This window comes from Megalobrama amblycephala, linkage group LG2 (assembly GCF_018812025.1).
Source record: "Megalobrama amblycephala isolate DHTTF-2021 linkage group LG2, ASM1881202v1, whole genome shotgun sequence".
NCBI lineage: Eukaryota > Metazoa > Chordata > Actinopteri > Cypriniformes > Xenocyprididae > Megalobrama > Megalobrama amblycephala.
In genome coordinates, this window is record NC_063045.1 from 49,850,821 (window position 1) to 49,878,197 (window position 27,377).

Here is a 27,377-nt window from a genome sequence, read left to right on the forward strand (position 1 = left end):
TCTCAGCAGGGTAGGTCATATTTCATCCCAAAATCAAAAGAAAATGTATTATATTTGTGTATTATATGCATTTTATATTTCATTAAATTATATTTCACATAAAGAAACTTATTTTTGTTCCCATGATTCACTGATTTCACACTGCCGCCATTTTGAAAATTGAAAGGCTCTGGTGAGAAATCCCTGGAAGTGAAAGGTAAACAATATGCTGCAATACCATCCTGGAGCTGCTGCAATGGTTTTAAATGTGTAAAAGTTAAACAAGAGATGTCAAATCACATGGGAAGTGTAGCTCAAAGTCTACGCAACATCACCGATGTTGAAGGTAAGGCTGTTTAATATTAGCATTCCAGCTAGCAGGCTACTTCATTTAGCTGCACTGTATTTGTTCAGGCTATTCTTATTTTGTTAATTGTTTTTTTTTAATTGCTAATGATGTTAAGTTAGTGATGGTGCTGTGTCTTCATCTGGATATTTCTACCTTGCAACCAACTTTTAGGTAATTGCTTTTGGTATTTTAGCATGATGCAATCAAGTTAATGCAATGTATTTTCAGTAAGAAAGTGACTTTTCATTTCATTCAAATAATTCAGGAAGCTTTTTAGTAGACAGCAGGTGCTCAAGTACTTCCAGCATTTACTTTAATTTTCAATGGAATTGACCTTTACTAAGACTTTTCTTTTTTGTTTTGATGTGGAGAATGGTCCTGGACAATGAGATATTTAAAGAAGTATTTTTACATAGATGTAGTATTTGTTGTACTGAATTTAATTTATGCTGATGTATTATTTTACAGGATAATTGTCATTTTGATTCTATAGTAGTGATAATGCAATTTTTTTAAATGTTACAGTAATGAGAATAAGAATTTTCTGTATTACAGTAATGAGATTTTTTGAAGGGAACATGTGTAACAGTGTGAACAGTGTAAATAGGCATAATTTTCTTTAAAACAAAGCAGTAATTGTAAAACTAGGGTTGAGTCCTGATAGTCAACTAGTAATCCAAGAACGACTAATCAATTTTTGAGGTTTACTAGTTTATGTAGGTTTTTATTCTTTTTTTTTTCCCAGTAGAGGCAGCGGTCTGTGCTTTAATTGTTAGAACGTTTGTACCATAAAACCCTACCAGAAAAGTTTCATGCTTTAATATAATAATATCAATATTATAATTTGAAGTACCACTGCTACTGTAGTACAACAGCCATACACATTCAGAGAAATGTCTCTATCCGCTGTGTCGTGTCCCACAACAAGCATTGCACTTTCAAATTTGTGTCAGACAAAACCTAAACTAAGAACTCACAGGTTTCAGAGACAGGGCTTAGATTAACCCAGGATTAAGTAGGACATTTAAGTAGCTTTTATAAACATTCCTTAGATAAAAAAAAAAAAAAAAAAAAAAAAAAATTATGTGAATCTTGAAACAAAACAATGGTACTGACATATTTTAAGATATGTCAGTGCAAGTTGCTTTCAGTTAAAACAGCTCAAACATGCATTTTAGTCTGGGACTAGGCTTAAGCCTTGTCTGTGAAACCAGGGGACAATGTATTTATAACTAGATATTAAGTAGAAACATTTGCATTTGCAAGAAACTTTAACCTAAAACATTCTAATGTATGAATGTGTCAACACTGTCTGCCATCTCACACAAGGCAAATGAAGGCATTCAAATTTTAAAATGTGTCAAAACGTCTCTCAAATATCTGCATAATACGGTAAAAAAAAGTGTTAAAGTATGGGCGTTGAGAGAGATCTCCAGAGACCAGACAGCACAAGCCTGACCGAGTTGTTTCTGGTTTTCAGAAATGTCTCACAACCGGTCGCCACCTTATTTAAACAACCCACGGCAACCACATCTATCACACTGCAGAGAGTCTGAGTCCTTCTCTATGACTGTGTTTGTACGCTGTTTGAAAAGCTTTTATCACCAGCGTTCCCACGGTCATGGAAAAAATACAGGGAATACTAAAAGCCACACGTCATAGAAATCTAAATGTATGCTGAATGTGTTTATTGGCTATAAATTGCTTTTATAAATAAATGTATACAAATAATATACAATAATAGAAATGTCACAGAAATTCATTGGTTAAAAGAGGGGGAGACCTGTATCACACTGCTTTTTGGACGAACAAAACCAAACCAATAAGGAGAATGTGTTTTCTGTCAGAACTATCAAACCTCAAAGATGAGCGATTGGACTTCAAATCAAAAATCTCTGCAGGAAAACAATTTCATCCCAAAACATCTCTCGCTGGGACACTGGGCCGTTCAAAGAGTAGGTCGATCTCATCTCATCTCATCGGTGTTGCATTTTTTGCAGAATGTGATGTTGCTGGGATAATATTGAAGATGTGGAAATATTTGAGCTCACATAAATGCATACGCACCAGCAATCCCAATATCAACAACACCCAATACTTGTTTATAGTTTTTGGTGCGGACAAAAAAGCATCTTCAGCAGGTTTGTATTCAAAGAGAATAAGCTCTGGCCAGTACAAGTGCTTTGGGCAGCATCAGAAGAGGGAGAGATGATTCACTGTGTCTGAAGTGCTTTTATTGTGCTCGCCAAACTAATAATGCTAATATTCGCTGAGCATTCGTACTGTCCTCAGGGTCAACTTGCTCCCACTGGGTAATTTCACAGCAGAATTTAGCCTCATTCCTGGCAATGCTATTCAGATGTTTTGTTCTCTTTGCTTTTGTTAAAAGAAATTTGCCCAAATGAATGTCATTTTCACTCCCATGGTGAACAGCAAACCTTCTGCTTTAGCCTGAAGAAATCTGACAAGGGAAAACCATTCACTGCTCAAAATGTACTGCTTTTTTCTTGATTACTTGCTGTTTACTTATATTTTCTATTATTTTGTCTAAATAAATTTAAAATAAAATTCTAAAAACTAAAATAAATAGTTTTAAAAGCTACAAGTGAATTTAGGCATTGCAAGATTATAATGAACAGTATAAAAAAATGTATATTCATTTTAAAATTAGCTTAAAATGACATTTAACAGTGTTAAGTTATTGTTAAAAACAACAACAACAACAGCAACAACAATAAAAAAACTCTAATATTGACCGATATCTGATATGGTACAGATATACACTGCCGTTCAAAACGCCCCATTTTTGTTTACCAAGGCTGCATTAATTTGATCCAAAATACAGTAAAAACAGTAATATTGTGAAATATTACTATTTAAAATAACGTTTTTTATTTTAATATTTTCAAATGTAATTTATTACTGTGATGGCAAAACTGAATTTTCAGCAGCCATTACTCAATTTTTTTCAGAATTCTTTGATGAATAGAACGTTTAAAAGAACATCTTTTGTAACATATAAAAGTCTTTGGATTAATTTCATGTGTACTTGCTGAATAAAAAGGATAATTTCTTTTTTTTTCTTACTGACCCCAAACTTTTGAAGAGTAGCGTTCAGTATTTATGCTTAAATAAAGGTCAAATGTGTCCGTTAGCATATACGTTTTTGCTATTGTATGGAATATGGAGTTGGAGAATCATGAAATTAAACTGACATTAACTATTCAAATTCTGGTATTGTGACAATGCTAATTATCTGGGATCGCCAATCTCAGCACTAGAGCTTGACAGCTGGAATACTCTGCGCTCTCCAGTTCCTCTAAATCAGCTCCATGGATTCCAAAGCCCCTCACAGAGAGCAGCAATGCTAGGAGAGAGGGAGGTAAAAGAACTGGCACTGGGGAAATCAATGCCTTCTCCGCTTCGCTCTACAGCCTGCGATTCATCAAACGGCGCCTGCCGTGCCCATGATCAAACCCAAACATATTAGTGGCTAAACACGAGAGCAGATTGAAGGAGCTTCTCACAAGCACTCAGTGTTTATCTTGCTCTGCTTTCCCTCAAACAGACCGTCGAAAGAGCTTTTGGCACTGCCTCGTAACTTCAACATTCTCCTTAATTTAAAACCTGCTGGGCATAAAGCCACCTTGAATACGACTCGACAGTTCCACCATTCTCTGCCAACCGTCAGAATACGTTGACGTCAGATATGCTTCTGTGATTCTAAAACTACCTATAAATCTAGTGCTTTATGCTAGAGTTCTTCGGCCCGTAGGGAGACCTGGGTTGACTTCAGGCTGGCAAAAGATCAGAGCATGGTTAACTGGTAATGCTCACATGCACCAGAGTTTGGCAACCACCGCTTTTTCAATAAACACTCACCAAAACAGTCAAGTGCATTTTGGTCCATTTGAGAACTGTAGTAGGCTATTCAGTTGTTTTATCTATAAAATACTGAGTTTCAGGATGGAGATGGAGTTGTACTTTTAATTGTTGGTCTATGTAGAGATTCATCTCCTCCAACACGTAATGTCTTTTTTTAACCCATTACACCCATTTTGTTGTACTTTTATCACTTTTTTCTTATTCATTGTGCTGTTGGAGAAAAAACAAAACATTTAAAACCATTTAAAATTTCATGTAAATGTGTTTTTCTTGTGTTTATAAAATGAGCTTAAAGGGTTAGTTCACCCAAAAAGTAACTTCTGTCATTAATTACTCTCCTCACGTCGTTCCACACCCATAAGACCTTTGTTCACCTTCGGAACACAAATTAAGATATTCTGATGAAATCCGAGAGGTTTTTTTTTATCCTCCATTGAAAGCAATGAAATTACCATCATTCAAGGTCCAAAAAAGTAGTAAAAACACTGACTACAGTGGTTCAACCTTAATGTTATGAATTGACGAGAATACTTTTTGTGTGCAAAAAACAAAACAAATAATGACTTTATTCAATAAATTCGTCTCTCCCCATCATTTTCATACGCTATTTACGTTGCAGAGCTTCCGTGCTTATGTCTGAACACCGGTTCAGTATTGGCCGAAATAGAGTAGAAGAATGACAAGGGAGAAACTAATTTGTTGAATAAAGTCGTTATTTTTGTTTTGTTTTTGCGCACAAAAAGTATTCTCGTCATTTCACTTAAAATGTAAAGTTGAACCACTGTAGTCACATTGACTATTTTAACAATCTTTTTATTACTTTTCGGGACCTTGAATGACAGTAATATTGTTGCTTTCAATGGAGGATAAAAAAACCTCTCGGATTTCATCAAAAGATCTTAATTTGTGTTCCGAAGATGAACGAAAGTCTTACAGGCATGAGGGTGAGTAATTAATGACAGAAATTTCATTTTTGGGTAAACTAATCTTAATTTTAAGTTGCTAGCCACCCCCAGCGGTTTTTTTTTTTTTTGTGATAATTTTCACAAAAATTTCTGAATATTTTGTTGAATATCTGAACATGCAATATTTCAAAAGATGTACCACTGCATTTTATGAACACTTGAATCTAGGTAAGTTTCATAAAAAAGAAACATTTGAACAAAAAGCTGAGAAATTATGTTTTTCCCCCAAAGACAACAACGTGCATAAGTAATGCTTTTATCGCTTGTTTCTGCTCCTTTTTTGCTTGTGTTTTGATCCAAAGATTCTCTACTCTTTCAGAAGAAGTGTAATAGTGCCCCCTACCATATAACAGTGAAAACACAGAAAGTCGGAAAATTCCATCAGTGGTGGGGAAGCATTGTCTCATAAATGACTGAAAATTCTGTCAATGGCGGGGAAAGAGTTAATATTTGATTACTGCAAAGCATGTAAACACACTCAGTGTTGAGCACTGTTGTTGAAAATTATGGACTGAAAATTACAGTGTACAATGTCCTTATCTAGGCTTTACTTAAACATCCGAGAGAGTGTTTTTTTTTCTTCCTGCGGTTGCCTTTGGCTTTCTCACATGGGGGTTGTTAGACCATTTTCTTTTTAACTTAATTTTTCTCATTTCACTAAAGCTGCTTTACAACAATGTGTAGGCTATTTAGAGTAAAATTTAGAGTACTCAGGTAGTCTGGTGGTACGGTCCATCTCTCCTAATTACTCCTGTATGATCAGTGAAATACCAAATCGAAATCGAAACCTGAAATGCTGTGCCTCCACCTGTGGAAAAAGGTAAAGCTGTGCTGAGTTGACACTTTTGTAATGTTGATTCTGACTTTTGATAATTTGACCAGAAAGACCCACTGCATTGCAGTAGATTTTATACGCTACAACATTGCCATCTTATTTATTAATTTATTTTAATTGATCCACCACAGGTTTTACTAACAGCAGAATTTATTCCAGTATGTATGTTTAGATATTTACCAAATTAATGCAGTTTTTATTCAATAATGACATACATTAAATGTAAAAGTAATGGTGTTTGCTGTGCAAAGGTTTTGAGGAATCCCTAGGGAAGTGTTTTCAAAAGTTCCTAATCTATAAAAACCCACAGAAAGGGTGCTATTGTGGTGTTTTGCTGCCAGCCCCAGACACTAATTGATTTAAGGCCTGTCTAATTAAAGTAAAGTGAATGAAATGCATCCAGACTGGTGATTTGACGGAATTAATGAAGCTCCAACTAAAGCCAGTAATTGGTTGGAATTCCATTAGATGTGGATTCCCTCAGACACGGCAGCTGCAAACAAGCAGGGCATTTGCTTTTGTACAGAATCACTCAGCGTGGCACAGAGTATTAGTTTGAATGATACCTGTATCCACATAGCCTAAATCTTCTTCTTCAGGCATGATACACACAGAAGTAGAACTGCATTGTCATTACACACACACACACACACACACACACACACAGAGAGAGAGAGAGAGATCACAACAACACCTATCACTATAATGTGTGGCTTCTGGTCAAGGCATAAACTTAGGCAATACAAGACATAATGGGCACTGTATATAATCCAATATAATGCAATATAATAACCATCTGCTGCATATAATCACGCTTACCTGTAGACACACTCTCACAATTAAATAAGTGTTGTGGAGATGTATTTCTAGAAAACTCAGTGATTTTGAATGTAAAGACAGTTATTAACATCATTGTATTCTAAAGTCTCATTAAGTGAGGCACTTTACTACGCATGGAGAGACACAGAGAGGTATCGAGAGATAGTCCACCAGGTTAACCTGCAGCTCGATTAAATATATTATTACTGATCCCTCATTATAAACTGCCTCCACAATCTAGACATAACAAGCCTACAGTGAACCCGACCCTGCCGCTAGAAGAAAAATTACAATTTGAGGAGTTTTGCAAAAAAAAAAAAAAAAAAAAAGTGATTGAGAATTTTGTGCCTATAGCGTGTTGAGCTTGATCTTGCAGCTAAGGGCCTCTGAGCACCAGTGCTAATAAAACACAGTGTTTGCATTGGCAAGGTGCTTTCATCTCTTCTAATGCAAGTCTGTTCATCTTCTAAATCAAATATTATTGCCTGCCCAGAGCCATGGATCCACACGAAAATTATGGAGGTATTAACCAACAGAAGAATCCATGTTTTGTTTTTTTGATTTTGTTTTTTTTTCAAACAGGTAAACATTATCCACAGGAAGGAAAAAAAAAAAAAAAAAAAAAATATCACACAGTAATAGCAAGTCTTTGTGATTTGATCAACATTATTTTATTGTCCCAGAATATCGACACTTATCCAGCATTAAGTTTATATACAGTACAGTCCAAAAGTTTGGAACCACTAAGATTTTTAATGTTTTTAAAAGAAGTTTCATCTGCTCACCAAGGCTACATTTATTTAATTAAAAATACAGTAAAAAACAGTAATATTGTGAAATATTATTACAATTTAAAATAACTGTGTACTATTCAAATATATTTGACAAAGTAATTTATTCCTGTGATGCAAAGCTGAATTTTCAGCATCGTTACTCCAGTCTTCAGTGTCACATGATCCTTCAGAAATCATTCTAATATGCTGATCTGCTGCTCAATAAACATTTATGATTATTTTCAATGTTGAAAACAGTTGTGTACTTTTTTTTTCAGGATTCCTTGATGAATAGAAAGTTCAAAAGAAAAGCATTTATCTGAAATACAAAGCTTCTGTAGCATTATACACTACCGTTCAAAAGTTTGGGGTCAGTAAGAATTTTTATTTTTATTTTTTTGAAAAGAAATTAAAGAAATTAATACTTTTATTCAGCAAGGATGCATTAAATCAATCAAAAGTGGCAGTAAAGACATTTATAATGTTACAAAAGATTAGATTTCAGATAAACACTGTTCTTTTGAACTTTCTATTCATCAAATAATCCTGAAAAAAAATATTGTACACAAATATTTTGTACAATTGTACACATTAAATGTTTCTTGAGCAGCAGATCAGCATATTAGAATGATTTCTGAAGGATCATGTGACACTGAAGACTGGAGTAATGATGCTGAAAATTCAGCTTTGCCATCACAGGAATAAATTACTTTGTGAAATATATTCAAATAGAAAACAGTTATTTTAAATTGTAATAATATTTCACAATATCACTGTTTTTACTGTATTTTTAATTAAATAAATGTAGCCTTAGTGAGCAGACGAAACTTCTTTTAAAAACATTAAAAATCTTAGTGGTTCCAAACTTTTGGACTGTACTGTATATGAAGACTTCAGATGCAAAAGCCTCTAATTTTCTTCGAAAATAAGCATTTTTATCAAGCTCGTATGTTTATTTTCAGTTATTTCACTTTAATGGCAGTGAAAATGACCTATTAATTGCCATTAAAGTGGAATTACTGAACCTACACATACGAGCTTGATAAAAATGCTTATTTTAGAAGAAACTTTCAGATGGCACTTAGAGGCTTTTGCATCTGAAGTCTTCATATATATATATATAGAGCCAAAAATATGTATCAATGCAACTTTCATGAAGTAAACTTTCACTAAAGCCTTCCTTCCACCGGAAAAAATAGTCCCTGACCGTGAACAGCAAAAGAAGTTACATTATTACGGCATTAGATGGCAGCAAAGACTGTCTTTATGAGTCTGTCAGTCAGTAGGGAAGACTTTTACATTGAAAAGACTGAATCGTTATGAACATGGAACAAGACGCAACTGACAAATGCTTTGACTAGCGCTGTCAGTCACGGAAAACCCCTTAACTGTTATATATATGAATAATACTTTTTGTTTGTATACTTTTCACCTTAATTGTCTGCTCAAGCTTAAAATACCTCAACATTTCTTTTGTAATTTGCACCCTTATTAAATATGGTACCCTAATCACGAAGGTACCCCATCCCTCTGTAAACCATATGCACATCAATAGAGCACATCAGTCCAGGTTTGCGCCACCATCTGTCTCATCAGTAAGTGGTAGTTTGTTCAGTTTAATTGAGGGATTTGTCCAGGCATCTGCATAACCCCTGAAAAAAACAGTCATGGCCAAATCACCCACATTTCTGCTCACTGGTTGCCCATAAACAAGTAAAAAAAAAGCAGATAATCACCACTTTACTTTGACTGGGTGCTTTTGTCTCTTTTTTCTTTTTCTTTTTTAACCTTTTTTAACCTTCCTCACTATGTTGTTAAGCTAGCCATTATTCCATCTCTAAAATGGCATTAAGCGACAGTGCTCTTTGCTGTCAATGGTACATCAATAGCAATGGTCATGCATAAAGCAGCTGGTTTAGTGAGCTATGTCAGGAAAGTGTTAGCATTAGATAGGCGTGAATGTAATCATCTTTGTGATGGGTGACAGCAATTACAGTGCAGGGAAAGAGCATTGTCAGAGGGGCTATTTGTTCAACTCTTTTTACTTTCCCTCTTCTCTCCTTGTCTCTTTCAAAGTCCGGACTTCAACTGGGATCCATTGCTTCCGAAGACTGCAGTGCAGCTATTGAGATGTTAACTGGAAGGCTCTCTCAACAAATTAGCAATATGCTATCAGCTACTTAAATGATTGCCTGTTGAAAAATCCATCCATGGTATGGATGCTAGTGTAATACAGGGTAACTATGTTTTGAAACATGGTAGGTTTCTAGCTGTTCCAGTCTGGTTATTAACTGGATGACCATAAACCAGCTTGAAGAGCTTGCAAAGCTAAAGACTACCTAGAGCAGATAGAAACCAGCTACTGTGTTCTAAAACACAGTTACCAGCTTAAACTGGATTTCCAGCAATGTTTGCTTGGAGGCATGCTCCAAAAAATCTATACTACATTTATCTAATCTACATTTTCTGTCTGGATGCTAGGTGGTTGCTAGATTGGGCTGTATTGTTGATAGTGTACTCTGGGTGGTTACTGCTTTGATGAAAACAGTATACAGAAGCACTGTCATAGTTGGTTGCTAGGGCATTGCTAAGTAGTTGCTAGGGTGTTCTGGGTGGTTGCCAGAGCATTGCTAGATTGTTCTGTCCTAATGAATGCACTATGCAGTAATTGGTTGCAAGATGGTTTGTTCTGGTTGGTTACTAGGACATTGCCAGGTGGTTGTTAGATGGCTCTGGATGGCTTCTAGGGGGTTCTTTGTGATTGCTAGGGCATTGCTAGATTGTTCTGTCTTAATGAAAACAGTATACAGAGGCACTGTGCGGTAGTTTTGCTAGAGTGTACTGGATGGTTATTATGGCATTGCTAAAGTGTTCTTTCTTAATGAAAACAGTATACAGAGGCACTATGCGGTAGTTGGTTGTTAGGGACGTGCTATGTAATTGCTAGGGTGTTCTGGGTGGTTACTAGGGCATTACTAGACTGTTCTGGGTGGTTGCTAGGGCATTGATAGGTGGTTAATAGGATGTTCTGATTGATTGCATTTGGCACTATAGAGTGGTTTGCAATGAAACAACACTGCATTCATTGTAACCACTGTAGCCACATTGATCTATTATGAAGAAAATTTGTCCTTTTTTTTTTTTTTACTTATGCTGGTTAGTGCTGGTTTAGCTGTCTTTCTGGTGAAGCTGGTTGGTCTTAGTACTGGTTAAGCTTTGTGGAAACAGCAGCAAACCAGCAATGTCTTTTCAGCAGGGCAGAGTCTGTGACTTCCCTTTAAGAAATGAGCAAATATTTGCTCTGAGGACCCAAGCAAAGCTCCATTCAGGACGAGGGCCAATACTCTGGAAGCAGTAGATGTGTGTTTGATTATGCTCCAATAAATTTGCAACCCCATAAGAGTTGAATCGACCACCGCACAGTGCCTCTGTGTACTGTTTTCATTAGGATATATGGAAAAACACACATTCAAGGATCACAGCGCACAGCGATAATTGTCCTTCCTCTACGACTAGCGCAAGACGGCCGTTAATGGCATTTGCTGAGCAGGAACATCGCCTACAGCAGTCTAATAAACACCATCTAAAACAACTTCATCCCGCACTGACAAGAGGAAATCTGCTTTTGGCAGAGTGGCGTCCATACTATTAACTTGACTCTGCTTTTTCAACAAGTCCCTCCATTAGCCTAAACCATCATGCTGTCAACATAATACCTCTCGTTTCTGACTAACCACATGAAATAATAATGAGGGAAGTGGAGAGAGAGAGATTAAGATTCTGATGAGCTTCCTGTGGATGGAGACACTCTAATGGCAATGTACAACAATGGGCTAAAAGAGTTCCCGTCCATCATGGCATGCCTGAACATGGGGGCGAAAGTAAAGCGATCGGTTAATGACCTGATCCAGAGAAGTTTGCAACCATAGTCTGGCCAACAACGAAAACAACCCGCTTATAATGCAAATGCAAACTGGGGATCAATGCCCCTCGCCTACTGAATCTGGTCCCTAGTGCTGTTAACAAGCAAGAAGTAATTGATTAAGACAGCCGGCGCACGCAGAGTAATGAAGCACACAAACACACGCCGACGTGACTACGTGCTCAGAAGTGAACAGTAAGTATACTGAAAGTGTGCGGCTCAGTCAAGGGCAGTGCCTTTATTAGGGAAGTCTTCATTACACCGCAGGCAGGCAAAGAAATCAGAGCATCTTTTTTTTTCTCATCCGGCTCCTTGTAGAGGGCCTCTGGTGGTGCATGCAGGCTAATTGACCCATCCATGGCCCAGGCTTTCAGGAGCGGACGGGCACAGAGCCTGGAGTGCCGAAATAATTGACTTGATGAAATGAAGAGCAGAAACTCTCAGAGGATGGCTGCCTCAATCATGAGAAACCTCTGTCTCTCTCTCCACCTTTTTTAGTCTGTTGCACTCAGGGAGAACTCCCTAAACAGTTGGATCACTTTTTTGCCACAACAAACTGTTTATCATTCACTGAATGACCACAATCCAGTTTAAATGGTGGTTGATTATGATTTTACTTTTTTAACTTTAGTTAGTGTGTAATGCTGCTGTTAGAGCATAAACAACATCTGCAAAGTTACAACACTCAAAGTTCAATGCAAAGGGAGATATTTTCTTTTAAAGAATTCTCTGTTTAAGGACTACAACAAACGGCTGATAGGGACTACAACAAGCTTCTTCCCAGGTTAGTGGCATCACTGACCCTAAAATTTACATAAACCTAATCAAACAACCCAGATCAAACAACAAAGTGGGTGAGGCCCTGTTGGGCTGCTTTAGAGAAGAGGAAGAGTTGTTGTAGTAGAGTGTTGTTGCCATGCCGTCATTTTACGCCGGACTGCTTCACATACGAGGGTCAATTCAACTGGATTTGCACAAAAGATTAACATGACGGCACATGCTAGTTGATGAGTTGAATCAACTCAACAGCAACTACATAAATTTATCCTCTAACCATTCAGAAACATACAAATGCAATCTAAAAGTTGTAACTTCTTTTGGAGTCTCCCCATCAGTGTCCGACTCTGGTTTCAACAATGTAAGGCTGAACACCGTTACTGACAATTGCCATTTTGGCTACGTGAGATTCAGCAGCTTTGTAGTTGCTGAGCAACCAAAGAGGGAGCTGTTAAAGCTCCGCCTTTTTCTGGAAAGCTGCTGGGAGCAGCAGCTCATTTGCATTTAATGGGACACACACAAAAATGGCATGTTTTTTGCTCACACCCAAATAGGGGCAAGTTTGACAAGCTATAGTAAATGATCTGTGGGGTATTTTGAGCTGAAAATTCACAGACACATTCTGGGGACACCAGAGACTTGTATTACATCTTGTAAAAGGGGCATTATAGGTCCCCTTTAAGCAGCCGCTAAATGTACGGAAATAGTGCTGTGTCATATTTCAATGAAGTCATTGTTATTCTTTTCAGCTATGGCAAAAGGTAAGCAGAAAGCTTAATTAAATTACAAAGAGATGGTTATGTAAAGTTTCTATTGATCATGACATTTATTCATCAAACATCATCAAATAAGTGGTAAAATTGGGAATATCATAAGTACACAGTTGATGAGTATACTTTCGGGTATTTTAAAGAGATGATTCGGGCACTTCTCTACTTCAGCAACATGGGAAAAGAAATCATATTTTACTTGAATTTAATGCGTTTGCAGTCTATTTTGCATGTAATGCTGTAAACAGACAAAATAATAGCAATAATCTTTCTACTGAGTTGTCCTCATAGCTGCACGCAAAAACAATCAGACAGTAAAACCAGTGTTGGCCCAATTCATGAACAACTGACTCTTATAAAATGTTTATTTTTAGTGAACTAAAAACATACAGCGTGATAGTGTAGTCAGTACACAAACAAATAACTCTTAGTTACTAGTAGATGGTAAATCAAAACACAACGTGAACAGTAAAGGCTGATTCATAAACAAATGATTATTTAATGAACTGGAAGAGTAGGAATCAGTGTAGTTGGGGTAACAAACAAATGAATCTGATAAGCCAGTTTAAATCAGTCTGAAGTACTACCCCTGTTGGAAATCGGAATCAAATGAAAAGCTTGTGAAATTGAATCAAATTGAATCAAGACTCAGAAGATTGGGAATTGCATCTTGCTAATTGCGTACTCCAAGATTTTTGTCAGTTACATGACTTGCATAACTTCTTTAGTGAATCAGGCACCAAAGCATGCATAAAAACAAACGAAAGAAACATGTTCTGAGCCTGTTCCCCCCTGACTGAAGTGAGCCAGTGCTGTCTTCTACAGTGCAGTGTACTCTTCTCACATTTAATACAACACTGTGCAGACAGACTAACTCAACAACCCACTTAAACAAATGCAAGCCCTGCAGTGGACCATGGAGACCTACTTGTCTCTGACCAGACCTCTTGTAATAGACATCAGTATGCACTGAAGTGAAGGTCGAGAGTTTGAGACTGGAACAGGAATACGTGTTGCTATTATTAAGACAGGTGCTTCTTTTGAGAGTATGCTGCTTATTTTCTAGGCGCACAGACGTAGCCCAAGGCGTTAAGGTGAGGTGGGGATATGGCCCTTTGTCGGTGCATTGCAAGGACACTTTTCATAACCATGTGAATTTTTAACAGCGTGGAAAAGTATTTGTTGCTTCCAAACATTCCAGGATGGTGACATAGTTAAACGTGGTATGCTACACGATAGGGCTTGTAACACAAAGGGCGTCTATTGGGTTGAATCTCACGAAACCTGAGGTATTTATTCTAATTATGCCTATATTCTTTCCGATATCAAAATAGGTCAATTAAAAAATTTTTATTAAATAATTATATGATATGCCAATTAATAAAACTAATTACAAAAAGCCCCTAAAATAAAAATAATACCAAGACATTGCTGTAGCAGTGAATAGATTTTATAAATAGTGGCGGGTTGTCAGTGGAGGCAAAGAAGACACAGCCAAATTTTGAGAAAAGAGCAATTTACTATTAATATAATTCCCAGTTATTAATTTTATAACTTTATATTTTGGATTTTTTGTTTGTAATTTCACCATTGTAAACCATAAAATATTACTAAAGTCCGAATACCAGTGAGTGAAATTATATTACTATATTTGTATTGTCTTGTAATTTGCATATGTATATGGGTCATTGACGAATAAGGTTTTTAAAAGTGTAAAAAAAACATAATGGAGATATAATTAATTTTGAAGTTTTATTAAGTGTTAACAATGAGATTATGTGGTTTTTATAATTAATTAACACTGCTTTTGTCATTTTTTACAAGATGGGAAAAAAATGTCAACAAAAAAAGTCATTTGGTTTAACCAAAATTTTGATTTTACCGAATTATTACACGTTATTTTCAAACAATGCTAACATGCTGATATCTAGCTAGCTAACAAAAGGACAAATCAACCATTTTGTATTTAGTAAAAGTTTTTAAAATATTACAACTTTTTCCATGTTTTATAGCAGTTGTACCAAATGGCCTGATGTTTTGGGACATGCGTATGAGCAAGTGAAAACATGATTTTTTCAAATAGTTAAAAGAGAGTTCATTAGTTTGCTTCATGACCATGTGGTTCTTTGCAGGTGTCTGAATGATGTCACATCCTGTCACATGATATTGACAGCATGACTTGATCCAAAATGGTCCCTTAATTGTTTTGGATTCAATATAAGAGATCTAGTTGTACTACCTTATATACTTTGGATGTCATATCTTTATTTTTTTATTATTATTTAAGTCTAAAAGTGACCAAAAGAATCCATTTAAAGCAGTAAGCAGGAAAAAATTCTCCTGGTCCTCCAACTGCTATTCAATTCCTCCTATATTTTAAACTCACCAGCTGCCACAGATTACTAAATGGCTAAATGTCGAGTTTTTCATCATTCAGAACTGATTATATTAAGAATATAAACTTGTGAAATTGACAGCTTTAGAAATAATTTATGCATGCAAGAATTTATACACAGAGTTTTTTATTGTATTATACAGTAATGAGAATCACTATTGAGAATTAATGTAATGTAAAGAATAATAAAATGCATTACAGTAAAGTTTGGTAAAAGCTGTGGTCCTACATGCAGCCTATGTTTTATTAATGCCAAATATAGTGTTTTTTTTCTTTGTCCCTTGTGACCTGAATATGATTGTGAGATTCACCCGATCACACCTGTAACACCTGATGTGTACAGGCAATGGAGAGAGACAAAGAAAAAGACATGCAGACAGAGACAGTTCATCTCCATGCACAGCTTGTGCTTCACTGAGCAGGTGGCAGGAAGTCTGAGGTACAGCGACATGGACGTGAAAGGGCGAGAAAAACACTGTAATTGCCCTAACCACGTTAGAGCCAGTTTCTCAATAGCACTGCCAGCAACACATGCCCGAAAGGCCTTATCTGGCAGGAAAGACGCAATTTCTGCCACGCTGAGCTAACAAAACAAACTTACTCAATTCAAGTAGATTACAGAATTTCTATAAGGAAACCTTGAGGGCTGTATAACAGGACAAATTGAGCAACGCAGGGCCAAATAACTATTATATGAGTCAATACGATTTCTGAGACTTATGAGTACTGTGATAACATAGGCTTGTGCAACCTTGGGCAGCAGACTCTAGAGAGCCACTCCCATGCAAAAAGAAATCAATGCAACAATTTTCAGTCGCGCTGCCTTGGGTATTAGGGTTGGGTTAGGGCTGACATCGATGTGTGGAGGAAGAAGGGAGAAGAATGTGCCGAGCTAGAATTAAGGGTTGTTTTTGTTCAATGGACACACACAGAAAAGAGGAGAGGAACAGCAGTGTGCGAGAGAGTGAACGTGCTGTGAAAGAAACCACAGGGCTTCAGGACTCTCATAGGGATAAGCATCATCATACAACCAGCTTTCTTTTTCCTCTGCTCCTCCTCCTCTCTCTCTCTCTCTCTCTCTCTCTCTCTCTCGGTGTGTCGCCATGTCTCTGTTAGGTGTTTCAGATCAATGCCGGCTCTCCCAGTGCTCACTGCTACAGTGCTGTCTGTACTGAGAGATTTCAATCCCATTGATGGTGGAGGTTTGTCTCTGCACTGAGGCATGGGCCAGCATTTTAATCCAGAAGCCACTCTGCTATGCCAAAACACTCTCAAGGGAGGCATTCATTCTGCTTCTGTGTACACTGAACGCAAGTTTCTGCCCGGCTTAAGGAAGTTCTGAACCTTTGCACTCCTTACCATTTGCCATATTTGCTATTCAAATGTATTCCAGTCAAATAGCCCTGACATCAGGATTATGCCAATAGGTGTCAAAGGTAATGGAGAAGGTATACATCTACAATGAATCCAAATGATGAGAAAAGTTGCATAGGACCTTAAAGTCATATCAAAACTGACCCTATTTACTTTCTTAATAGACATTTCTGGCCTTTGTTCATGCGTCATTGTAAACTTGCAGCTCTAAATGAATTTTACTTTTTAATTAACCCAACCATAAAGCACAACCAATGAAGTCTGATTCAAGAATAGAGTTCTTTTTTAGTGATTTAAAACCATATAGTGCTGCTAGCATAGTCCAATTCATCGGTAAATTAGATAAAATGAGATAATAAGACTCATGAGTTACTGGTTTGAGAAACTGACAAATTCTTAACTGAATAAACTCACTGAATCCGTGAGAGTGTTTACCTAATCAGTACTTGATTCACTTACTAAAATGCATGTTATTATTACTTCCGAAATTAAAAAGGTTTTGCATTCTTATGGTTTGTCCATAAAACAGTATGTAATATCCATCCTAAATGGAAAATGTTTCAGCTGAATATCCTGTTTCAGTCATATTACAGAAGTAAAATAGATTGCGAATGACATTTCATATCGGCAAGCTTTATTTTATATTTAAAAAAAAAAAAAAAGAAAACGAAAAAAAAAGAAGGTATTTTAGGAGACTGACAGTTTACAAACCCAAAAGTGCAAAAGGAAGCAGCCACGGTAATTATGGACAGCATTTTAATCAGACCTTTCTGGAAGAGTTGTTTACTGGAACAAAAACAATTAGCATAGTTTGTAGCCTGGCTAAAGCTATTCTTTTGTACCACTTAAGGATTTTTAGGTGTCTCTAAGGGGTTCTGTACTCTAACAAAAATTTAAGTTTAAATTCATCTGTAGCAAAAGGTATAAATAAATCCATCAAACTCCTCAGGCATAATTCAAATGAAAAATACTGCTGAGTGTAGTTGGATAAGGAAGCAACATACCATCTTCTAAAGCAAGTAAATTAAAAAAAACATCATAGAACATTACATGAATAGTTTTGCAATTACCTATCTGCCACGTCTATTTATAGGAGTGGCCATACAGGTGACACATGGGAAATGTCAATGAAAATGAAAGGTTTTAAAAGGTAAAAAGCATCTTGAATACTGAAATGTCAAGGATTGCTGAGCTTCTCTCTCACTTTTCAGTAACACAAGAACAACACTCTGAACTATTGCGCGCACACACACACACACACACACACACACACACACACACACACTGTGAAAGTCACCAAGTTTCTCTGCTGAATTTATCAAATTTCTCATTCAGAGAAAACAATTTGACATAGAACTCCCTTTGCCACAACAAAACAAAAATCCAATTATCATAGCATTCGAACACAACAGCACCAAACGCAGAGACTGAAACAGTCACACAGAGGAACAAAAAAGAAAGAAGCAAATTAACTGAGCATTGTGCGTCAGCCCGAAACAGCTCCCGTGTCCCATCCCCTCCCTTCACTTTTCTTATTTTGATCTCTTCTTTGCAAAAGCAGGTAGAGCTTGTTAAAGAGAATTCCATTTATCTTATCCAAATGTGGATGTTTTTATACAACTAATCTAAAAATGTAACATTGACTTCCATAGTATTTTTTCCCCATACTATGGAAGTCACTGGGGCCCCATCAACTGTTTTATTTCCCATATTCTTCAAAATATCTTCTTTTGTGTTTAGCAGAAGAAATTCATACAGGTGATGACAGGATTTTCATTTTTGGGTAAACTATCCCTTTAAAGGGATAGTTCACCCAAAAATGAAAATTTGATGTTTATCTGCTTACACCCAACGCATCCAAGATGTAGGTGTCTTTGTTTCTTCAGTAGAACACAAATGATGATTTTTAACTGCAACCGCTGCCGTCTGTCAGTGGTATAATGCAAGTCAGCGGGAACTTGGACTATGAGAGTAAATAAAACACGACAGACAAATCCAAATTAAACCCTGCGGCTCGTGACGACACATTGATGTCTTAAGACACGAAACGATCGGTTTGTGTGAGAAACCGAACAGTATTTATATCATTTTTTTACCTCTAATACACCACTATGTCCAACGGCATTCATCACTCGATTCGTTTGGTCTGATCGCGCTCTGACAGCGGCAGTGATGTCTCGCGCATATACTTCAATGAGTGCTAGACATCACTTCCGTTGTCAGAGCGCGATCAGACCTTACGAATCGAGTGATGAATGCCATTGGACATAGTGGTGTATTAGAGGTAAAAAATTATATAAATACTGTTCGGTTTCTCACACAAACCGATCGCTTCGTGTCTTAGGACACCAATGTGTCGTCACGAGCCGCAGGGTTTAATTTGGATTTGTCTGTCGTGTTTTATTTACTCTTATAGTCCAAGTTCCCGCTGACTTGCATTATACCACTGACAGACGGCAGCGGTTGCAGTTAAAAATCATAATTTGTGTTCTACTAAAGAAACAAAAACACCTACATCTACATCTGGGGGTAAGCAGATAAACATCAAATTTTCATTTTTGGGTGAACTATCCCTTTAAGCACCACCATTGAAACTCATGTTTACCATGTAAAACATACTTGCAGTTAAATGCACCATAAAACAGAAAAAAATAACAATGTGTCCTGTTTCTATGTTGTGGGTGAGGTTCATCTTTCGAAAGCACACAGTGGATGGAATAGCTCAGCCTCTACACTGTATATGTGGAAAAAAAATTTGAGGATCTTTCAAGAGTCAGAGTACAGCTTTTGGAATAAGTCAAAATGGCTCTAGTGATTCTCCCCTCTCCTTTTATCTGCTCTCTTCACAGGGAAGCATACCACTCTCAAGGACCAGGAGGAAATGAAAATGCATGCATATATATATACACACGCTGAGGAAAACAAGAGCAGAGCAAAGCAAAGAACATGGTCATAAAAAACCTGTCCATCAGTCATGGAAGGCAGGTAAGTGCACTTTGCAATAATTTCCGTAATACTCTACATTATGAATATGGTGTGCAGGGTATCCTGTGGGAGCAGCGAAGCATAAGCTTACATGAAGTCCCAAGAAGTCAGTCTTGGTGGTGAACATTGCATCGCCATCCTTGGTCATCTGCCACCCTTAATGAAATGCTATTAAACCCACTGCAGGGCCATTTGGAAACAACAACAACAACAAAACCTCCCCGTAAGTAAAGACTTGCTGCAGGGCATCATTACTCCCCAATCTCATTTAGTACTGCAGGTAACATAGCGGATTCATTACCCTGCGTCTGTTACTCATACAAAGGATGCTACGGTCCATCTGGAACCTGACACCAAACATCTGAAAAGCACAGTGGCCAGATAACAGGGGGGAAACGGGCATCCTCCCATTACCAGATCCCTACAGCGACTGTGTGAGCAGATGTTGCTGTTTATATATTCAGGTGTAGGCTCTGATTGACCGCAGTTCAGGCTAAGTTCCCCACTGTGCAGTTAGTGCTGGTATGAAACGGTAAAAATAGAAAGAAAGAAAGAGGGCTCAGAATTGGTTCCTGTGGAACACCCTTTGAATTGAGTTGTCATCTATGAATGAGACAGTCACGATCATGAGCTATTGGTTGATGATTTATTGTCATGCAAATAACTGCCATTAACGATTTAATGCAGTTACTTTCACGTCATTTACAGTATAAATACTGCACAGGACTTTATTACTACAGTATATACAATTTTAAACTTGAAAATATTATAAATATATAATATATAAACTGTTTAAAATGTTTATCTTTTCGGTTCACACTGTTGTTGTTGTTGTTTTGGAGCCCAGCTTTTATGAATATTACATTATTATAAATATTATTATTGCTGAATATAAATTATAACCAAAAATATTTGTTTATATGTCCAAAATATTTGTCTTTATATATGATAGTTGACTTTTTCTGCTATGTCGATAGCAGAGGGACAGTTAAATTAGCCCCTTTCACACAGTAATACCGATAAATTGCCTTAAAATTACCAGAATGACTTTTCTGGTAAATACACAAATGTGCTGCTCACACGATCTCTTAACGGTAATTTACCGGTAATTTACCAGTAAAAACTGTATGTGTGAAAGGGGCTATTGATACACCAGACAAATGACTATCTTTATAAGTGAATCATTCTTCAATCAAACAAACTGGTTTGTTCAGAAATGTTGATTCATTCAAGAACGAAGCAAAAGACCGTCTTTATGCGTGAATCATTCAGTCAACTAAATCAATTCATTACAAATGATTCATTCAGCAAAGTTACTGCTGTGTTCTGCTTTGACTCAGGGGCTGTTTACAGGACACTGTTCTCAACTAAAAATGGAAAACTTTTATGTGTTTTGGCCATTCATTTTCATGACAATTGCATTTTGGTGGCCTGAAAACTGTCTGGTATGCGTAATACAGCGTTTTTACTCGTTTATGCAGATCCATGTGAACGGGGATAGTTTTGATGATGCTGTCGTCTGTAAAAAGAGAAAAACTTTTCAGTTTTTAGTACATCGTTGTTGTGTAAACGTACCCATAGTTCAGGATTATTTAGGTGGCGCAAAAATAGTAAAAGTAATGGGCAACGCTGTATCTAAAACACAACATTAATTTATCGAACTGTTGTATAAAATCAATGTCACACTCACATTCTGAATATCGAGACAAGACTTTTAAAATAAAAACTGGTAAACTATGTATTTACATTAGACATTAGAGTAAGGAGATTACACCATAGTACACACAGAACACATTTTTGCATTCCCCTGCACTGCTTTTTCATTGTTTTTCTATGTAAATGTGCACTAGACTGATGAATTTGACCATTGCGCTCATGATTTTTGCAGTCTCAAGCAAAAACAAGTAATTTTATTTTGTCTTGTGTTTATAGGTGCATTTGTGTTTATAATTGCACATTCTACAATAACACATTAGGTGCGTCCCAATTTGCATACTTGTTTTTTTGTGCACTACTCTGTGGCATTTTTAGTATAAATAGTGTGCATAGTGTGTTCACATTGAAAATTCCATAATGAAAAAGAGCACTTACACGGATGATGCATGTAAACAGAAAAAATGAAGTGTGGAATGGAATGTTGGACACTTTATGCAATCAACTGTCACAGCTTTCCTTATATAGTGGGTTGGGGGGAGGTGCTGTAAGACTGATGTTGGATAGCGAAACAACCTGTAAGATCCGATGATGGATAGTGAAACAACCTTATAAAATTCACACACTAGACGGTTGAGTACATAATGCATAGTATACTGTAAGTGCATAGGTAGTATAATATGTCATTTGGGATACAACTTTTAGCTCAAATACATGCACTTCTCACTCAGCTCACTAAAGCTGAAAAATGGAATAGGAAAACCCATGTTTCTACTTAATAGGTCTTTGCGCTATACACCATGTGCAGGGATACTGTGCCAAGTGCACGCATGCCTCTATTACAGTCAATGTTCTGTACTGCCAGGTCTTGACACAGCAGAAATCCTTCTCACTTTTGGCAGTTTTCAGATTTCCAAAGCTTTATGGAGAGTAGCAGGGTGAGAAAAAAAAAAAAAAAAAAAAAAAATCACACCGTATCCAAGCAAAATCCTATTATTAAATTTAAGTGTCTAGTGCCAAAGGCCTCTTTTTCGTCCAGCTCCCAACCATAACCAGCAGCGGGAGAGGTGAAGGATGATTCCTCTCTCACTCATCTGTGTGTTTGTTTTACTGAAGTTTCAAGGTCTTCTCAGCAGAGATTGTTTTTCTCTCTCTTCTCCCGTCTCATGCTGGTGAAAGGCCAGCAGTGTGCCTGGAATGGACAACGCCCCACCACCCCCCTGCTTGATACCCGCAAAAGAAATGTTCCCATGAGAAAAACATGAATACACTCGGAGGTTTCCATTCTGCTGCTCTGTTGCCCATTAGTTGAACTGGGAGGAAGTCATGTTTGAAAGCAGACGGGAAGTGAGGATGGGCATGAGTGACAGTGTGAAGTTGTTTTAATGGCTTGGGACCATTTAGCAACACAGACTCGGAGAACCGACTGACATGCCTCGTGCTCCTACACATTGGAACCGTTTCACACCTGTGGGAGTGTAAGCCTTTTAGTGAGAGCGTGTGTGAGAGAAGAAGTGTGAGACATGCACCATTAGCACTGTGTGTGTCAGTCACGTTGGCCGAATATCTTGCTGGCGCATCCAGGCCAAAAATTCCTTTATTTGGCTTTAGATCACTAGTGATGTGTGCAATTTATACTTAAAGGATTAATGTAAAATGAAATCTGTCATCAATGCACGGCCGTCATGTCGTTCCAAACCCGTTTGTCTGGGTTTCATCCGAGGAACACACACAAGGAGATGTTTTGAATATACAGTGTGACTGTACCGATCACTCTTTTTATGCAGTTATAATGGTGACTGGAAATGTAAAAACTTCAAAAAGGATCTAAAAGCATTGATAATGCACAATTCTATTTGAATGGTTTACATTGTTCTAAGTCTTCTGAAGTAAATTTTAAGTTGTTATTCACTGACAGTCTTGCCCTCAAATGGGTTAATATCCATCAAAACCAGAGAATTAGCAAATTCAATCCAGTATGATAAATAGATAAATGATTCACTGAAAAGATTTGACCTAAAAGAACAATTCATTCACAAATCAGATATTGTTATTAGCATATTACTAGGATAATGGCTGTTTATTAGTACTTATAAAGCACAAAATGTAAAGCCTTATTCTGCATGACCATATTCTTCTTCCCTAATCCTACCCAATTCTTACCCAATACCTAAACTTAATAAATTAAAGCTAAATCGAAATATAAAAATTCCAAAAACGAATAAAAATTACACAAGAACATAAGAAAAATACAAAAACTTAAAGTTAAAAATGAATATACAAAAATAAAAGCTAATTACTAATAAGTACTATAAAAGTATAGAAATATTACTAAAATAAAATTTTTGTAGCTTGACTTCATATTTATATTGAAAAGAGCAATCATGGTATTCAAAAATTCACCTTGCCTTTTGTGTTCTAAAGAAGAAAGAAAATCGTATCAGTTTAAAATGACATGAGGTTGAGTAAATGAAAACTTAACTTTCTTGGGTGAACCATCTTTTCAAATCTGTGAGAACTTTTATATTTTTCACATGGGAACTGCAGTCAAAATCCCTGCTGACAGAAACCCCGTGGGGTGAAGGTGGTGATGAAACTTTACTGAGGCTGTGCAGAACACTCACATGAAGTTATGGCGAATGTGCAACTTCTGCGGCCTAAGCCACCTGCCAACTTCAAAAGCTCCAAATCCACCCACGACGCTAAAGACATGCAAATGGTGCAATGTTCGCCTAATCTCATTTAGAGAGAAAAGGGTCTCTCTGAGGCCTAGGGGCAATTAGGCACAACACAGAAAAAATGACAGCAGATGGTCTTGGGTTTACACCAGAGCCTTACCTGGCTGCCTTTTCCTCCGTTACACACTTCACAACATTAATTATGAGCTAACTCTACTGCCATGGAGATGCCCAAAACGCTGCTTTGCCAAATCCAACTTTCGAAAAGTTGAGTGCAGACTCCTGCATTCTAATAAGAATATCCCATTACAGATGCATTCAGTTCTTCTTAATAATGGTTCAGTACAGTAACACCGAGTTAATTGAAGCCTGTGGACATCTTCTTTCTTGCCTGAGCACGGTAACAGGCAGAGTTAATGAGGATGACCCCCTCCAGAGTAAGTCTGCTGTGGGCTTAGTTGGCTCCAGAATCTGCTGTGCCGATTAAGTGCTCGGTCTTTTGCTATCAGACCTCCTTTTGTGTTGTTCACTCACAGCACAGCCCTAATCCTGACTAAAAGCCCCGATTCTGCAGTAATCCAAGCCAGGGTGTGAAGATGAGACAGAGGAAGCCATTGATCTTTGAGTTTACCCAGGGAGTTGGACTAGTGGCTTGTATTAAACCTTCCCTCCATTCACGGATGGCTGGTATTGTTGGCACAGGGTGCTGCATTTATTACTATTAATGTGAAGTATTTGGTGATCTCATCACGTTTGGCTGTGTGTGTATGTGTGTTGACTTGCAGAGAGACTGAGGACGGAAAAAGAAACTCAAGCAAGCAGGTTGGGTCATACACAGATATAAGGGTGTAATTGGTATGTGCTGCAAAGTGGCACCACTGCCTGTACATTTGCTCACACATTTATCAGCTAAATGGGGACTTCTCATGATTCTACTGTTTTAAATAAAGCTGATCATGCTGTAATTAATACAGACTAACCATAACCCTATAGTTCTAAAATAAATAGGGACGCACAATATATATTGGTATTATATAGGATGATATTAGAGATTTTTTTAGATAACTGATATCAATCATTTATTGATAATGTTAAATTTACTATTTAACAAATATTCAATAAATATTTATTTTTCACACTGAACATCATAATGGTGATATCTAAATTCTTATTGGATTTAAAATGATTGCTTTTTTATTATTTTTATAATTTATTTAGACAAAAATGTAAGGATTTTAGTATTGTGCAATTATTGGTTATTGACCATAACATGAAATTTATTTTCAGCGTATCTGCCAAAATGTAGTATCTTCAGCATTAGCCAGAATTTTACTATTGTGCATCCCTAAACAATAAACCTTGTTTGAAACTTACCTACAACAACAATAACTTAAAGGACACACAATACATTTGCTGTTCAAGCATGACAAACGGTGATCCTCTCCATTACAGTCCTTTCAGGAACTCAGAGTATGTCTAGCTTTGACTTGTATGTCTAGCATTGACCCCTGAGAGTCTATAGTTAAAGATTTCAACACAACAATAAGGACAATGGGAATGAATGGTATGAAAAACAGCATTCAGGGGTCCCCTTGTTTTTTGCATTTGATGCTGTCATTGTAGCTGGCAGCAGCAGACAAAAATTTCAAATTTCATTTCATTCACCTTTCATTGTGGTAAGGTTTAGAAATGAATAACCACACACATGTATATTATTTAAACATTATATATTAACATGATATACAGTACAGTCCAAAAGTTTGGAACCACTAAGATTTTTAATGTTTTTAAAAGAAGTTTCGTCTGCTCACCAAGGCTACATTTATTTAATTAAAAATACAGTAAAAAACAGTAATATTGTGAAATATTATTACAATTTAAAATAACTGTGTACTATTTAAATATATTTGACAAAGTAATTTATTCCTGTGATGCAAAGCTGAATTTTCAGCATCGTTACTCCAGTCTTCAGTGTCACATGATCCTTCAGAAATCATTCTAATATGCTGATCTGCTGCTCAAGAAACATTTATGATTATTTTCAATGTTGAAAACAGTTGTGTACTTTTTTTTTTTCAGGATTCCTTGATGAATAGAAAGTTCAAAAGAACAGCATTTATCTGAAATACAAAGCTTCTGTAGCATTATACACTACCGTTCAAAAGTTTGGGGTCAGTAAGAATTTTTATTTTTATTTTTTTGAAAAGAAATGAAAGAAATGGATACTTTTATTCAGCAAGGATGCATTAAATCAATCAAAAGTGGCAGTAAAGACATTTATAATGTTACAAAAGAATAGATTTCAGATAAACACTGTTCTTTTGAACTTTCTATTCATCAAATAATCCTGAAAAAAAATATTGTAGACAAATATTTTGTACAATTGTACACATTAAATGTTTCTTGAGCAGCAGATCAGCATATTAGAATGATTTCTGAAGGATCATGTGACACTGAAGACTGGAGTAATGATGCTGAAAATTCAGCTTTGCCATCACAGGAATAAATTACTTTGTGAAATATATTCAAATAGAAAACAGTTATTTTAAATTGTAATAATATTTCACAATATTACTGTTTTTTACTGTATTTTTAATTAAATAAATGTAGCCTTGGTAAGCAGACGAAACTTCTTTTAAAAACATTAAAAATCTTAGTGGTTCCAAACTTTTGGACTGTACTGTATATGATTTATGCCCAACAGGTGAGAGGGAAGAGAACATCCCAACCCCCTGCTAAAGTTCTTCAGGCCCCGACTTGGCCCACCTTGAGAACCCACAGATCAAAGGTCGAGGGGTCGGATAAACAGCCCTAGCAGCAGGAGTCATGGGTTAGGCCAGCAGTTGATAGCTGATACTTTTTTGCCTCACTGCTCAGAGCCACAGCAGGGTCATCCGGAGCCCCTCAAGCCCAGCTGCTTTAGTCATCATTATTGTTTGCTAGCTTCTATTCTTTTCGAGTTGAGGAATCTTCAGGATTGATTTACTGTGTTGTTCTGTACATGCCCACAAGTTCTGGAGCACAGTTGTTACCCCAACAACCTGAGAGGTTGGCTATTTTTATTTTCAAGGCAAAAATCCAGAGACCTGATCACTTTGTCCAGGCCAAAGTTATTACTTTTTTTTTTGAGAGTAATAAAAGTGAACTGCAGTGAAGAAAGACATATTCATTTCACCCATTAAAAAAAGCAAATACAAACCAAAAATCATTGCAAATAA

General features: G+C 36.7%; 1 protein-coding gene and 1 long non-coding RNA gene across 3 annotated transcripts in view; one reads left to right on the forward strand and one right to left on the reverse strand.

Annotated features, from left to right (window-relative positions):
- alcama (activated leukocyte cell adhesion molecule a) overlaps nucleotides 1–27,377 on the reverse strand; it is an 86,368-nt gene that overhangs the window by 34,967 nt on the left and 24,024 nt on the right. The gene's annotated exons all lie outside the window — the stretch shown is intronic.
- On the forward strand, nucleotides 198–26,996 carry LOC125261612. The gene is made up of 3 exons (XR_007183383.1): nucleotides 198–325; nucleotides 19,693–19,828; nucleotides 26,864–26,996. It is a non-coding gene; the product is annotated as an uncharacterized LOC125261612 (long non-coding RNA).